General features: G+C 45.5%; 1 long non-coding RNA gene across 1 annotated transcript in view; it reads right to left on the bottom strand.

Moving 5' to 3' along the window:
* Positions 1-12,019, bottom strand: part of LOC144471409 (uncharacterized) — a 74,188-nt gene extending 62,169 nt beyond the window's left edge. The window contains exon 1 of the long non-coding RNA XR_013494270.1: positions 11,719-12,019. This is a non-coding gene — a long non-coding RNA (uncharacterized LOC144471409). The remainder of the gene's footprint in view (positions 1-11,718) is intronic.
* Positions 12,020-14,486: the final 2,467 nt, after the last annotated feature.

Genomic DNA, 14,486 nt, shown 5'->3' with positions numbered 1-14,486 from the left:
ATGTCCAATAAATATAAAATTAATTATTCCCGGAAACAAGCTAGAGGCACAGCAATTGGTTACTCTAGCGGATGAACAAATTAGATGGCAGAGTTCATCGACTTGAACGACGTCCTCATAGATGTAGATAAAAAAAGGATTGTCTACGAAGCCGGCAGGATTTTCCAAGAGCTGCCGTCACAGAGTTCTAGGAGCCCGGCTCCCAAGGAAAATTGCTGAGAGTCAGATAGCGTGGACGAATTAGATCGCAGGTTCGCTCGAATGAAGCAGCCGAGGAGGATAATTTGACTGCTCTCGTTCGACACAGATAAAAATGGACTGTCTACGAAGCCGGCGGATTTCCGCTGGATCCTCCGCTTGCGGTACGTTACGCGACGGGAACTGGTTTGCTTACGTTGGCGTTGCTCCCGGTTGAAAGGACGAGCAGAGCGAAAAAAAGGCACTTTACGAAACGGGAAGGGCAGGTCGTGTCACATACCGGATTTTCCGGTATATCTAGACGTAACTAAACGCGCTCGAGCGAGTTGGTAGGACGGTCGCTGGACAGATACGAGCGGCGGCGGCGGCGGCGGCGACGGCAACGGCCACGTGTGTTGGTACACGCACGTACTCGCACACGCGCCCGTGACTTTTCGCGATACGCGTTTTGAATTAAACGACGCCTGTCCTCGCGCGTTTTCGCCCGCGGTTAAGGCTCGAGGGCAGGAGTCAACGGACACATGGCGGCGTCGACCTCGCGGCGGACCGGCTAGTTGGCCCAACTCCCGGCCATGGTCGTCGTCGGCTTCGCCTAACCACTAGTCTCAGAAACCCTTTTCCCATGTTCGCTCGAAAATTCCGCCTGCGATGTAGCGGAACCTTAAAAAAGAAAACAGTCGAGGCTTGTTAATCGTTGCTAGAATGGCCCATTAACCCTTTGCACTATAACCACTGCGAGACACGTAATGAAGGTTTCATACATAAACTACTACATATGAACGTTGTTCATAATTTTGTTCTTCTGTTACCAAAATGAAATGAAAGTAGAGACATGTAATAAACATATATATTCTCGTTTTATTAGAGCGAGAAAGTAGCTATGAAAGCTAATCAACGCAGCTGTGCAAGCAAGGGGTTAATCCCATATCTAGCATTAACCTGTTGAGTATGAATGCTTGATAAAATACAGAATCATTGTTGTTATCCTTGCTTTCAAAGTGAAGAATGGAAAAATCAATAAAATCGTGAATAGTTAATTAGTCGTAACGAAACTGCGGATCTTTATGCATTTATAACATACGCAGACTTGCGAAATACAAGAGAATGTGTGAGTTAGAAGCAACCGATAGCAGTTTTGTTAAACTTTAGTAATGGAGAACCTTTTAGTTAATGAAAGTAATTCTCAAGTATGTAATTTCGATTATCGCATGTACCGGTCAACGTGTTAATCTTTTCTTCTTTAATTAACGATGGATTGCAGCTTCTCCGATCGACGGGAAAAGTCGCTGGAAAATTTGTGTCTCGATAATTACGAGTGCCGGATTCTCTGGCACGGTTCTATTTAACTTTTCTTGGTTCCGCATCGTTGCGTTCTCCGCTTCTCACTGATTCGACACGGTGCCACAGCTCTCTTCTCTTTTACCGGCCGACGCGGACACGCGTAAACTCGCTCTCCCCAGAGAAATTTCACAATTTCGAGAGGCTTCGTCGCTCCGCTACGCCCCCGCGCTCCATGCACCGGTGGTTATTAAATAAAAGCTAAAGAAACGTTGCGCCGTGATTGGCTTCAGAGCGAGAAAACAATGAGCTTTGGGATAACGGTAATAGACGGTTTGCCATTAAGATTATGCACACTATGATACCAGTCGTGTCGAAACGATGTAATTCCTCGGCAATTACGCTTGTAGCGGCTTGTTGTCACCGTCTACATGCAGTTTACGAACTCTCTGTACAATTATCACGGCCGGACTGCGGGTATTTATGCAAATTCCCGTCCGCGCGGTGGTTTTTATAAAAACGCGTAAGGGAAAACGTTGCACCATCGATTCGGAGACGGTTTGCAACAGAGACGAAACGGAAGCGTCACCCTGCAAATGCGTCTCTCGTGTAATCAGATCGATCTCGGGCAACTCGTAAAACGATTTACTGTTTACATGAATAATGATTACAGGTGGAGTCCAAATTTTATACGTTCACGATAAAAATGAGTAGATGTGAATTAACAGTAAACGTATCGAGTCAATAAAACTGATTGGTTTCACACATCTCTTTCCGTCGTCGCTGAAATTATAAAAATTCTTTCGTAGAAAATCATTCATTACATGGTACGCTTAATTCAAACGTACATTATGATAATAATATATTATTATAATACCTTATAATTAATACATTAATATATTATAGTAAAGTTATAAAGCAGCACATACCTAACTATGTTTGGGGTTCGATAGATTTAACGTTCAAACAATGAAGAAAAAACAAAAAAATTTCAGAATGTCTATGAATAACTTGTAAGTGGCTACAATGATTAAATATTGAAAGAAATTTCTATCTGTTCCCGATTTCTTGCAACCGGTGAATGAAATTTGTACCTCGTATCACTTGTATTACCCTAGTGCCGCTCTGCATAGGACAATCGAAATTCCACTGCGTATAAATTGACGTCGAATAACAATTGAATATCACCGAAGTTGTCTACAACAATAACAATTAATCCATGCCTCATCCTGGTTATCGTAAATACCTTTAAAGTCTGCGCAAGGGTAGTTTTTTTATACCGGTAACCAGATATTTTATGTTTCAGATTGCCATTGAATCGAAACCCTCTGTAACCAACCATGCACAATTAAGAAAGACACAAATTCCCCCATTGTTTTCGTTGGGATTGCGATCTGTAAAGTCCGGCGGAGCCGGTGTAGATCGTGCATGTTGACAGTGGAGGTGTGTAGCTGCGGCCGAGATCGGTATTAAAGTGCGGTAGCACCGGTGAGTAGCGCGTGCAACGATTCCGTCGCATCGGTTTGATTAACGAACGGCCGTAGCGGACCATAAATAAAGCAGCGCGTTGCGAGCGCGCTGCGGCGTTACGTGATCGCGTCACGTGCAAATTGCGCATCGAGATACAAGCTTGATTAAATAACGAATTTCTCGGAAGCGAAAACTGTAAAAATGACCGGCGCGGCGCGCGCGCCGGAACGTTTATTAATCGGCGAAACCCAGTCTCCGTGCGGCGCGGTTCGACGCGACGCGATTCGATTCGATTCGATGCAGGTTATAGGCTCGATAATCGCAGAGCCTCGCAGCCGGCTCCGTTACAGGTCGCCCGCACTTTCGTTCTTAGTTCAGCGAGTTGGCGCATCATGCTTTCTTGCTTTATGGGTCAGATTCTCGGGTCCAAATCGCGATCACCGGCAGCCTCGTCCAATTAGAACTATCAGGCCCGGGGAAACATTGTCCTCGTTCTACTTGCGTGGACGCGTTCGATCCGCGCGGGTGCGATCTATGTAGGTGTCCTCTTTCGAAGCGTGCACCAGAGGGATACACGGAGGAACAGATGCACCCGATGCGAGCGAGCTGCCTAGATGCTCGTTTACGCTTGCTGTTTCTCTCGCGTCGAAACGTCGCGACGCGTCTGGTCGCAAGGCCGCGCGACCACTGGCTAGGGCTTAATCGACTTCGGATTAATTATTTATGAGGCGTGTTTCATTCATTCATTAAAGCCCCGGGCCCCGAGATCATTATAAAGTGATAATGTCTTAATTAACGACGGTTAATGAATCCCTATCGCGGGATCATTCGGCTTTATAATGCGAGCGTCCCGCCGGCCTCTAAACGGCGTATTAACCCACGGTTAATAAACGAACCGAAGAAGCACGTGCTGCTGCTGCTGCCGCTGCTGCCGCTGCCTTGCTCCCGGGATCGCCGCTCCGCACGCGGGTTACATACGACCGAGACCCGCATATTTCCTGAACGAGCTCTTCGTGGTTAACGCGCTCACCTCCGGGTACCAATCGCGCAATCTCCGCCAACCTGTCTGCCTCCTCCGCGGCTCTGCCTCGCTTGTGTACCTTCTCTTATTTTCGTTGCTCGAACGCCGAGCCGGCTCACGACGGACCTTGGACTCTTTCTTTTCGATCGCCGGGCCCTATCATTTTATCCTGCTTCTCTTTCGGGGACCGTGCCCAAGATATCGAACCGCGACGTGCACCCGTGGACCTTGTATCCACTATTTTTCACCTGGGAAACTGATCAATTTTTCGGCCTTCTTTTGCGATATCTTCCCGATGAATGATTGATCGCTACCCACTTTGTTCGATTACAATTAAATACGATTATAGTCTACACGTTTAGTAATTAACACGTTGATTACTGCGTCGATCACGTATGGGTGACACTGATTATGACATGGATTTCGAAATGCAATTCTGTTATAATATAAAATCGAACTGATATACGAACAAGCTAAAAGTTAGTAGAGTTTTTAGAATACAGAAGAATTCAATTAATAGTTGCTATGATAAATCTTAACTTTTTGATTTTAATGTTGCCAGGATTTTTATAGATAATATTCGGTACCTAAAGTGTTGATAATAAATCATCTGATCTACTGTATAATATTTCATATTGCCGAAGAACAGTCCATTGAGTTGGTTTCTATCGAAGAGAGATTATTATTATATGGATTAACGAATGTTTACAGTTTCTGTGATAAGATATATAGTTCGATACTATCGCTACGTCGACATTCGTTCGCAAAAAGTTAACACGGAGGTATTTTGCGACAGGTTTGTTTCAATAAGCAACTCTATAAATTTCCTAGTACAGTTTGATTCCTTTTATTCTGTGCAACTAGTTCGACACTTTTTCGCAACTTTATAAAATCCTTTCGCGAGGACAACTGTATAAATAGGATTTGTCCGATCGCAATTAATTCCTATAAATAAATTGATCTACATTCTACAGCCGATATGCAACTAAAACACGTTTTACGAGTTCCATTTACGTCTTAAAAGCCTCATTAATTATATGAACGCTCTCCTGTGACTTATATTGACTATGTGGCAAGGGAGTTATCCCATTGAACAAACATTCGCATCATTAATCTATGGATCTCCGTTCCGATATCATTGATGACTTTCATCTAAACAAATACATTTGGCCTATGCCGCTGCAGGCGATCCGTTACATTATCAAATAAAATTCCTGCCGCTGTCGAAAATCAATGACAAGAAAATTGATCGTAAAGTTCTTAGTAATCATCGCCAAATTCGGACGTTATCTTCGCGAAGATAAGTTATCATCGAGGCGAGGGGGATTTCGATGGCCCTAAAATGGCAAGGACAGCGGCTGAATCGTCACGGAGCGAATCTCAAAGGAAAGCGAGGATCGGGGCGGCTAGTCGACGCAATAACCGGACAGGATGATTCTCGTTATTTAAATCGCGGTGCAACCGTGCGCCGTTGCATACGGTCCCCTGCGCTGCAGCGGCTCGGCTCGGCTCGGCTCGGCACGGCACGGCGGTAGAAACCAGTCGTACGCGTCCCGACTAAAATGGTATCGCGGCGCACTTCATTAATTACCTCCAGCTTCTTCGTCGGCCGAGCGGTATTAGTTATTTCGACGTGCTAGATCCGTGTTTATACGAAGCTCACGGCCCACTCGAGCGATAATTAATAGCGGCGGACGGGAATGAAATCATCGTAACGCGCCGTGACTGATTGCGTTAGGGTTACCAGGTATCAAACCATTGCCAGTCGAACGCCACCGGGGGGAACGCGAAGATTAATATTGCCCGATCCGCGATCCGCGGGACGCCGGCCAGCGACGTTCCCCGTGTCGCCGTACATGCGCCGACTAATTGCGACCATCGATCCGGTAATTAATAGAAAAGATTATCGGACAATTAGCGGGCTCGAATCTTGCCGCGAAAATCCTTGACGCGGCGCGTCGCCGATACCAGACGCGGGAAATCGTGCGTGAAGCCGTATCTAAATTATTATAACGCCGGGGTTCACCTTCCGTCGGATGCTATCGTTTCGACGAATAGCATGCGAATTTATCGATAACGATGCCACTAATCAATAAATTCTCGTACGGAGAGGAAAGTACAGGGCGAGTCGAGTCGCTTCGTACGAATACGAAATGCAGTTGATAGACGACCTGCCACACACGCATCTGTTGGATGCATTACAGATTTACCGAAGACAGCGCAGACATCCTTGTGCCGTAATAATGAATGTTATCAATTCCATCAACGATTAAATACAGGTAATCTGACGAACAACGTTCAAGGACACGAAGATAACGCTACTTCGAATCAATAAATTCTCATTCTGATTTGAAAGTACAGGGTGAGTCAAATTGCTTCGTACGAATGCAAAATACAGTCGATAGCCGTTTCGCTAGGCCTGCATATGTATGTTGTATTAAATTTTCACTTTCGACCTTCTTGTTCCTCGACAGGGAATTTTATCAATTTCATCGACGATTAAAGTAATCGATCGACTAGCGTAAGATCACGAAAACAACGCCGCTTTAAATCGAGTTCAACTACTGCAGTTCGAAGAATGGAACTGTTCACTTTCGGATGGTCAACGGGCCTCGGTGCTTCGCGCGGCGAAACACCCGCGGGCGAAGGGAAGCAGCCGTAATTCATCGAAAGTAGACTGGAGAGTCGACATAGAAATTTAATTTGATCGCGTCGGAAGCCCCGAGGAGTGCAGTAAAGCGAATCACGCAGCCGGAGATCCGTCAAAGCAACGGTTCCGTAAATCTATGGTTAATTGGGAGCGAGCCGTCCGCGTGGTTCGCGGGATCGTAAACGAGGAGCGGTTTGAATCGTTATACTAACAGCTTTATCGAGAAAGTAAGAGGTAATGTCTGACAGGCAATCGGCTGGCCGCGCAACTGGCTCGTGCGAGGGGAAAAAAAGCCGAAGTATAATCCGAAACCGAAGGTGTATAAATAGGGAGCGATCCACGCGAGGGATCGGTAGCCCGAGATTCACCTTCGAGACGGAATCGCCTGGGCCTTCGGTCTCTCTCTCTTACTCTCGCACTATTTCTCTCTTTCTCTCTCTCTCTCTCTCTTGGTCTCTCTCACTCTTACACATTCTCTCTCCTTCTCTCTCCTTCGTTCTCCTCCGTCTCCCTCGTCGATAATTCTATTATGTACGGTTTAATGTACAATTAACCGATCACTTAGGGCCTGACGTTACGCCGAGTCACGATGTCTTATTAAGCCTCTACCACCGGGTAGTCTCTCTCGACCACGCACGGTGGCAACCGGCCGCAACAGGAGCGCAGCCTTAAAACCGGAGCGGGCCGAGCCGAGCGACTCGAGCCACTTATACCTCTATTAGACTTATTCGTCCACGCTTAACGATCTCTTTCTGCTTCGATTCACGATTTCGAGGATACACACGCCGCTCTCTTTCCGACTCGGAATTCATTGTCCCGCGTGAACCCGCTCCGCCTAACGCTCGTCGATCCGCTACAAATCTCTCCGTACGGCTCGTTGTTTCTCTTGCTGTTGCAGATAGTAATGGGCCGCGAGCATGTTCGAGCAGTATTGATTCCTTGTGACAAAGAAACGCGGAATCACAAGCATATACATGATTATCGGATATCAAAATGTATCGACTCCTAATGATATCTGCGCACAGGCACCTTTATAAGTACACCTTCGATGGCCTTGTAACGATACTATCGCAATTCTGTATATTGAGCCTGCACGATGCGAATATCGATCGAAGCGCCCCAACCATTCATTTGCTACACTCATACACACGTACCTCTACATTTGTATGTCATGTACTCGTTCTCTCATATCTGTTTTTATACGTAGAAAATTCGACGTTTATTAACATAAACATATTCATGACTCATATATAGACATATTAATGTATACATAGTTTCTTATTCAAAAGTTGGAAGAGTAGCACATATGTATATACATATGTGTATGTAGAAATGAAAAGTGTACTGTTCATTATTATTTTATTGCGTAATTCTAAAAATCATATTTGTCCACATTATACCTTTCTAAATACACAAATTAGTTATTGATTCAACGTACTTTCAGGTTCTTTAGTTTTTACCACTATGATATATTAAAAGATTCTATATTTTTAATATTAGGTAGGACCACATTGTGAGACCCCATAGTTCCTCCTAGCTCCTCAATTATCCTCCTCTTCTGTACCACATAAGTACTCTAAAATTACAAGGTTTTGACGTCTGTATATACTATATTATACCACAATATGAAATGGATATTAATGTAAATGAAATTTGTTGGATTATCCTGAAAGAACCAATAGAACCAGAGCAGCATGAATTCTATCTTGGAATTCATCTCGCGTCTTAAAATCTATTTCATACGTGTCAGAATGTTAAAACGACAAGCGAAATCAATTATAAAATTACGATAAAGTAAGTTACCTTAACAATAAACTTGGTCAGTTAAACACGCGTTAATATACAATAGTATTCACTGCTTGTGAGGAAAATGCGACTTACACCGCTGTCATTCTAATCCACTCATTTGTTGACAATTCCAGAAATGTTTAAGGATCATGGCAAAAACTACTATCACAGGCCATCACCATTTGTTGCGCTCCAACTATCGCTCATTGTTTGCTTGTCGATTAACCCTCCCGGCGATCTTGACCGTAGGATCACGGTGTTGCGCAAGATCGTTAAAGAACACGATCGGTTCCTTAGATGAACGAGACACAATAACCGAAACCTGTTTAGCGAATTCCTAATTAAGTTTTGAATCCAGCCCAGCCTGTCCGAGAAGGCTTCTAAACCATTCGGGTTCTCCAACCGGAAGGAATCCGAGCTTATTCGATTTTATTGGACCGTTTCGGGGTTTCGTTGGAGGCGATTTTATTTGGGAGTGGCTAATAACAAGTGGAATTTTAATTGTATCCTCCGCCTCTCTCACTCTCTCTCGATTTACTTCCTTCCAAGAAGAACGGTTCCGTGCGTTCTTTGAACTCCCAGCGCTAATTGCGGTTACCTATTAATTTTTCTGTTTTCGGGCACACCTGTCTCGATTCCAAATGTCCAAATTACACTGTCTTTCACACGATTCGTCCATAGAAAGGTTTTCTCTTGCGCCGTATTACGAAGCGGCTACTTGTCCCATGATTATTTTATTGCATATAGTGAGTAGAGAGAAAATCCTAGTTGTTAACTCATTTGCATCATTCAGAAAAATTGATAAATGCGTTACAGTTCGCGCATATATGAGCTTGTGAAATGAATTAATCACTCGTCGATGGAACATGTGTAAATCGATATTATGTTGCAATAGAATCAGGCTAATATTCCCAGTACAGTAATTTCTACAGACTGTAGAAACTAGAGCGGGTAGAAATAGTGAATATTTCAGACAATATTCTCATAAATACTGCTGTTTTTCGTTTACGACATCGTCATATTTTTATCATCGAGCAACGTAGTACTCTTCACGATTTCCATGCAAGTGTTAATCGAATAATTATTAACGTAAATATGGCCCACCTATTTTCTACGTCCTCATCGGCCTATTTCGGCTGTCCTATCACTCTGTTGGGCGAATTACTCGTCAATCATTATTTATACCCTTCTGTTAAGGTTATGTCAAGTTATTATCTCTCTTTAAATACCCCGATTCCCGTGAATAATTAGATAAATAAATAAATTAAAAATCAGACAGTATTATACAATAAATTTTCCGAAATCAAATTACAATTACCAAACGTCGTTCGCCACGATCGCACAGGGATACTTGATACGCCGACGATTTTTGCACAGATCCGCGTCCGTTTCGGATTCGGTCGCGGGAGTATAGGATCGCGTAACGAGTAACTCGAGGGCGAGTTCGCGTGAATCGGCGGGCAGGGATCGGCTAATTTAGGAGTCCATAAAATTGGCCGGTCCTTTGGTCCCTTGTCTCGGGCTCTCTCCCATACCTCTTTCACGTTCGTAGCAGCCCCACCTGAGACACACGACGTGTACCGTCCCTAACGGACCCACACCGATGATATTTCAGTGTTAATTGCGCCCGGTATCTACCGTTCGGTCCCGGGGCTGACTTCTAATCTCGGGTTCATTAGGAGAGCCCCGTCGAGCACCGAACTATTTTCAGATCGGGACGCTCTGCGAGCGGTGGTGGCGGCGGCGGCGGCGGTGGGGTTCCCTGGTAGCTGTTGGGGCCGTTGCTGCTCTTCGAGGATCCTCGCTCGTGCTCTCGCGGACAGGACGAGGAAGAACGAACGAACAAGTCGATAGGGACGCTCTTGACGATCCCGGCGACGAAAAGAAGGGGTTGAGGCACGCGGGAGCGAGGGGGGAAGCAGTCGGGCTGAAAGGATCAGTCGGTACGAGCGAAAACAACCGGCCGTTTCGCGTCTCTCTGTATGCGTGCACGTGTGTGCAGGATCCAGGACGAAGGACGTAGGACGTAGGACGAAGGACGGAGCACGTAGGACGTAGGGCGAAGGACGTAGGACGTAGGACGTAGGACGCGGCACGTAGGATCTACGGCGAGCGACGAAGACGCGGAGGGCACCACCGGCCATCCCCGATTTCCATTTTAATTGAACTCAACGCAACATCATACTTAATGCCAGAAACGCGTCACAAGCTCCAATTAAACGCGCGACGCCGTTTCACTTTATCACCCCCGGCGCATTCGTCCTGATTGCCCTGCCGATCCTCCTCCTGCGGCACTGTCTCTCCGCTTCTGCCTCTCTACCGACCATCGATTACTCGCCGTGCAATTCTTTTAAGAGACCAATCCGGCTCGGACCCGACATTCTGCCAAGCGGAAGGGATCGCCGCATCGCGTCGGGATCCTTCTCGCGATCGCGTGTCAGCCGAGATCGATTCGCTTCCGAAGGTCCTGTCTCGCTTTTCGAGGGACCCGGGTAATTGCTGCTGCGAGAGTTATTTTTAAAGGACCTTGCGGGCTTTTACTTCTTTTCGAATTTCGATGCGTCTTCATCCTTTGGCACCGAAGCTTTATTAATTTTTTAGCCCGTGTTGTGGTTTTATGAGTGCGATCGCAAAAATGGCGTCAACATTGCGAGTGTGTCGTCGAATATGCAATATTCGAGTGAATATGCGAGACTGACTGTGTGTGTGTATGATTTGTGCTTGTGGGAACTGAGGTGGGTTGTGTTGCGAGCATCCATTATCGCATAGAGAACGAGAGATTCAAACGGAGTGAAAAAATATATATAGAAAGAGAGAGAGAAAGAAAGAGAGAGAGAGAGAGAGAGAGAAGGAAGGAAATACTCAAAGTATTCAAATTATTATTGTAGCTAGCCTCTATTATTAAGTTACATTTATGTAATAGTAATTAAAGAAGGAACATGCAAAATTCGAGTTCTCGGTTCTCCATGTATCGAGGAAGACATATCTGCGAGTCTAAGGTCATCTATAATTGACTTCGATCAGTCTAATGAAGGTATGAGGGACAAGTTAGAACGATCAAAATCGATAGCGAAAAATAATATTACAGTTCTCCCTACGGAACCCTTTCTGATCCTATTCAGATACAATAAAATCTCAGTTATCTAAATGGATCCGTCCGAATACTAATTCGGTGTCCTTGTATGGATCATCTCTTGCATTGCGTCGCCGATTAGCGGAAAGTCAGCGGGGACGAGGCATCTGGCAACGAGGCACAAAATTGCCAGCGATTTCTCAGGCTGGCAGTATCGGTTCGAGGAACTCTATCGCTTACCTGGAAGTTGCTTCGATCTAGCGGCGATCGATAAAACGACGACTTCGGCCAGCTCGGTGCTGCAGGCGCTGGGGATCCTCGAAGGCGCCCACTTCTTCTCCATCCAACGGATCGATCGCCGAGAGAACAGAGAGGAAGAAGCATCGAAATCGTCGGTTTCTTTGCGATCGCGGCTCGATCGTTCCTCGTATCCGGGCATCCCGGCTCCGATGGCAGCCGGAGTCATCTCTAATCGGTGCAGATAAGCCGCGCCACGCACGAGAATTAAGCGTTTCTGTTTTTCTGGCTGTTACGGAGTTCGCCGCGGCACAGGAACCAGCCGTCGCTGGTGGAACGCGAGGACGAAGAGAGTCGCCGATAGAAATGCTGGGACCGGAGAGTCCGCGCACGGCCATCGGCTTGATTTATTGACAGGAAAATCTAGTCGTCGAGCCCGCTCGCTTCGTTCGCTCGGCCTGCCTCGCCGCCTTCCGTACGTCTCGTCGAACGTTGTCCTTCGACGAGCAAAAAAAAAAAGAAGAGCTCCTTCATATTTACGAGAGATTTCTGCGACGATGCGAGACGAAACGAACTTCGCCGAATCGACGGTGACGCTTTCGATGAAAGGAACGGATCCTCGCCGTTTGAATCGCTGTGACGCGCGGTCCCTCTTTCATCGGTAATTATATGTACCGTTCTACCGACTCATTCTGCGATTTTTCAAACGTAAACGTGTTCCCGCTTGTCACGACAATGTAACTTTTCGCACTCGGCTGTTTCCTTTGTCTCGTTTCCGGGGATGTGGAGAATTGGCGATTACCGCGTTACGGCAGAACCTCGATTATACGGATCCCCAGATTTACTGTGCACATCAATAAAGATTAACTAACCAAGTAATTGTTCTATCACATGTCGTCACAGGTCGTCCACAATATATTTTACATCATCGCATAAATATCGTCTGAATTTATAGCAACGGATAAATATCATCTGTATTTATATCACCAAATAAATATCATCTATATTTATATCATCGAATAAATATTATCTACATTTATATTATCATATAAATCTTGCTATATATTATAAACATTGTTATTAAGACATTTATAAAATTAGTATAACAGCAATGATTTTGTAACTCTAGGTATTGTATTTCTGTCTTGTTCTATCGTAGTGTGATCCACTTGGTATCATTTTTTACATTGCTGTTACATACCTGTTCAACAGTTATTACTCGACTACAGATCTTTACGTGAGATGAGAATACGGTGAACGTAATGTAGCAGTAATTGTAAAATCTTCTTTTGTTTTCACTGTTCTATGTTTCGTTTATCTATTTTTGTTTTGATTCTTAGTTATTGCTTACCATTTTGTCTTTATAACACAAAAGATCAAACAATAAATAAATAATCTATATTTACATCGTCAGATAAGTAAATCATCAGTAGTTATAACAGCACGTAAATGTTATCCAGATTTACATCATTTATATTGAGCGACTCTTTGAATGCAAACGGTTAGAACGCGATGCAATCAGAACAATATTTAAACCTCCGTCAGCACGACTTGTCCGCTTTTTTAACCGAAATAATCCACGCTTGAGATAGGATAATCCAAAGCAGCAAATGTCTAACCCTCCGATGTCACGCTTTCCAATCGAAGTACCGCATAACGTACAATCTTCAAGCAATCGCTCGAAAACTAGCAAAACTAACGAGATCCAAAAATTTTAGGGTATAATTTAAATATTCTGGAATATCGTTTCCATTATTAGAACTCGACATCCCAGTTCGAAGTATATCGAATTAATTGTTGACATTACGTTTTCTAAAAAAGAATATAGGACATTTTTAGCCAACGTGACGGCGAATGATTAAGAAACGATAGTGATCGAGTCGGTGTCTGCGGGAGGGTATAGCGATCGACGAAGTCGCGTGGGTGGATCGTCCTTGGATCGGCGAAGGAAAAGTACGCCGAAGGAATGAGCAGATTCGAATCGGCAGGAATCGAAGGCAGCGAAGGTAGCGAAGTCGATGGGGAGAAGAGTTTTGCTGCGGTCGATCGGATCGGGGCTGGTTGCGAGAGGCTCCGCGGAGGATGCATCAAGCCGGATCAGAGGAAGATGCCGCCTAAGGCTACCGGTGTTGGGTAGCTGCAGGGCCGGCTTTTTCATCCCGGGTGTCGATTCGTGGCGGCGAGGTGAGACCCGGCAAGCTCCGTAGAGAGCTTCGCGATCGAAGGCGCGACGAGGCCCGAAAATCGCCTGGCTTCGGCCCTCGAACAGCCCGCGTTCGGCTAGGGGCAAAAGCATTGAGATGCAGAGAGCGTTGGTGCTACCGTGCGATGGTCCCGATACCGCCTAATGGACTGTCCCCGCCCTCTTTCTCCCTTCGCCCTCGTCCGAGATCCTTCTTCCCTGCCTCCCAGCACCTTCCACCTTCTCCAGCTTCCCTTTCCTCTCTCTCTCTCTCTCTCTCTCTCTCTCTTTCTCTCTCTCTCTTTCTCTCTTTCCCTCTCTCATTCTTCTGCCTCTCCTTCCTTCAGCTTCGTTCACTTTCCTTTCTGTCCGACAACTGCATTCTAACGTCACTTTTAACCTCCGCCTTCACATATTCGCCCCTGCTCTCGCGATCCCAGACAATTACAAAGCAAACTTTTATTCGGAATTACCCGACACGGACTGCACGCAACAGCTGCCCCTGGAATCCTAACTGGCTACTATGTCGCAGGACCGAGTGCAATCCGGTAATAGATCTATTAACTATTTAGGGGCAACGTGATCAGTT

This window comes from Augochlora pura, chromosome 6 (assembly GCF_028453695.1).
Source record: "Augochlora pura isolate Apur16 chromosome 6, APUR_v2.2.1, whole genome shotgun sequence".
Lineage (NCBI taxonomy): Eukaryota > Metazoa > Arthropoda > Insecta > Hymenoptera > Halictidae > Augochlora > Augochlora pura.
The sequence above is the reverse complement of the archived record's forward strand: the minus strand, read 5'-3'. Positions and strand labels throughout refer to the sequence as shown.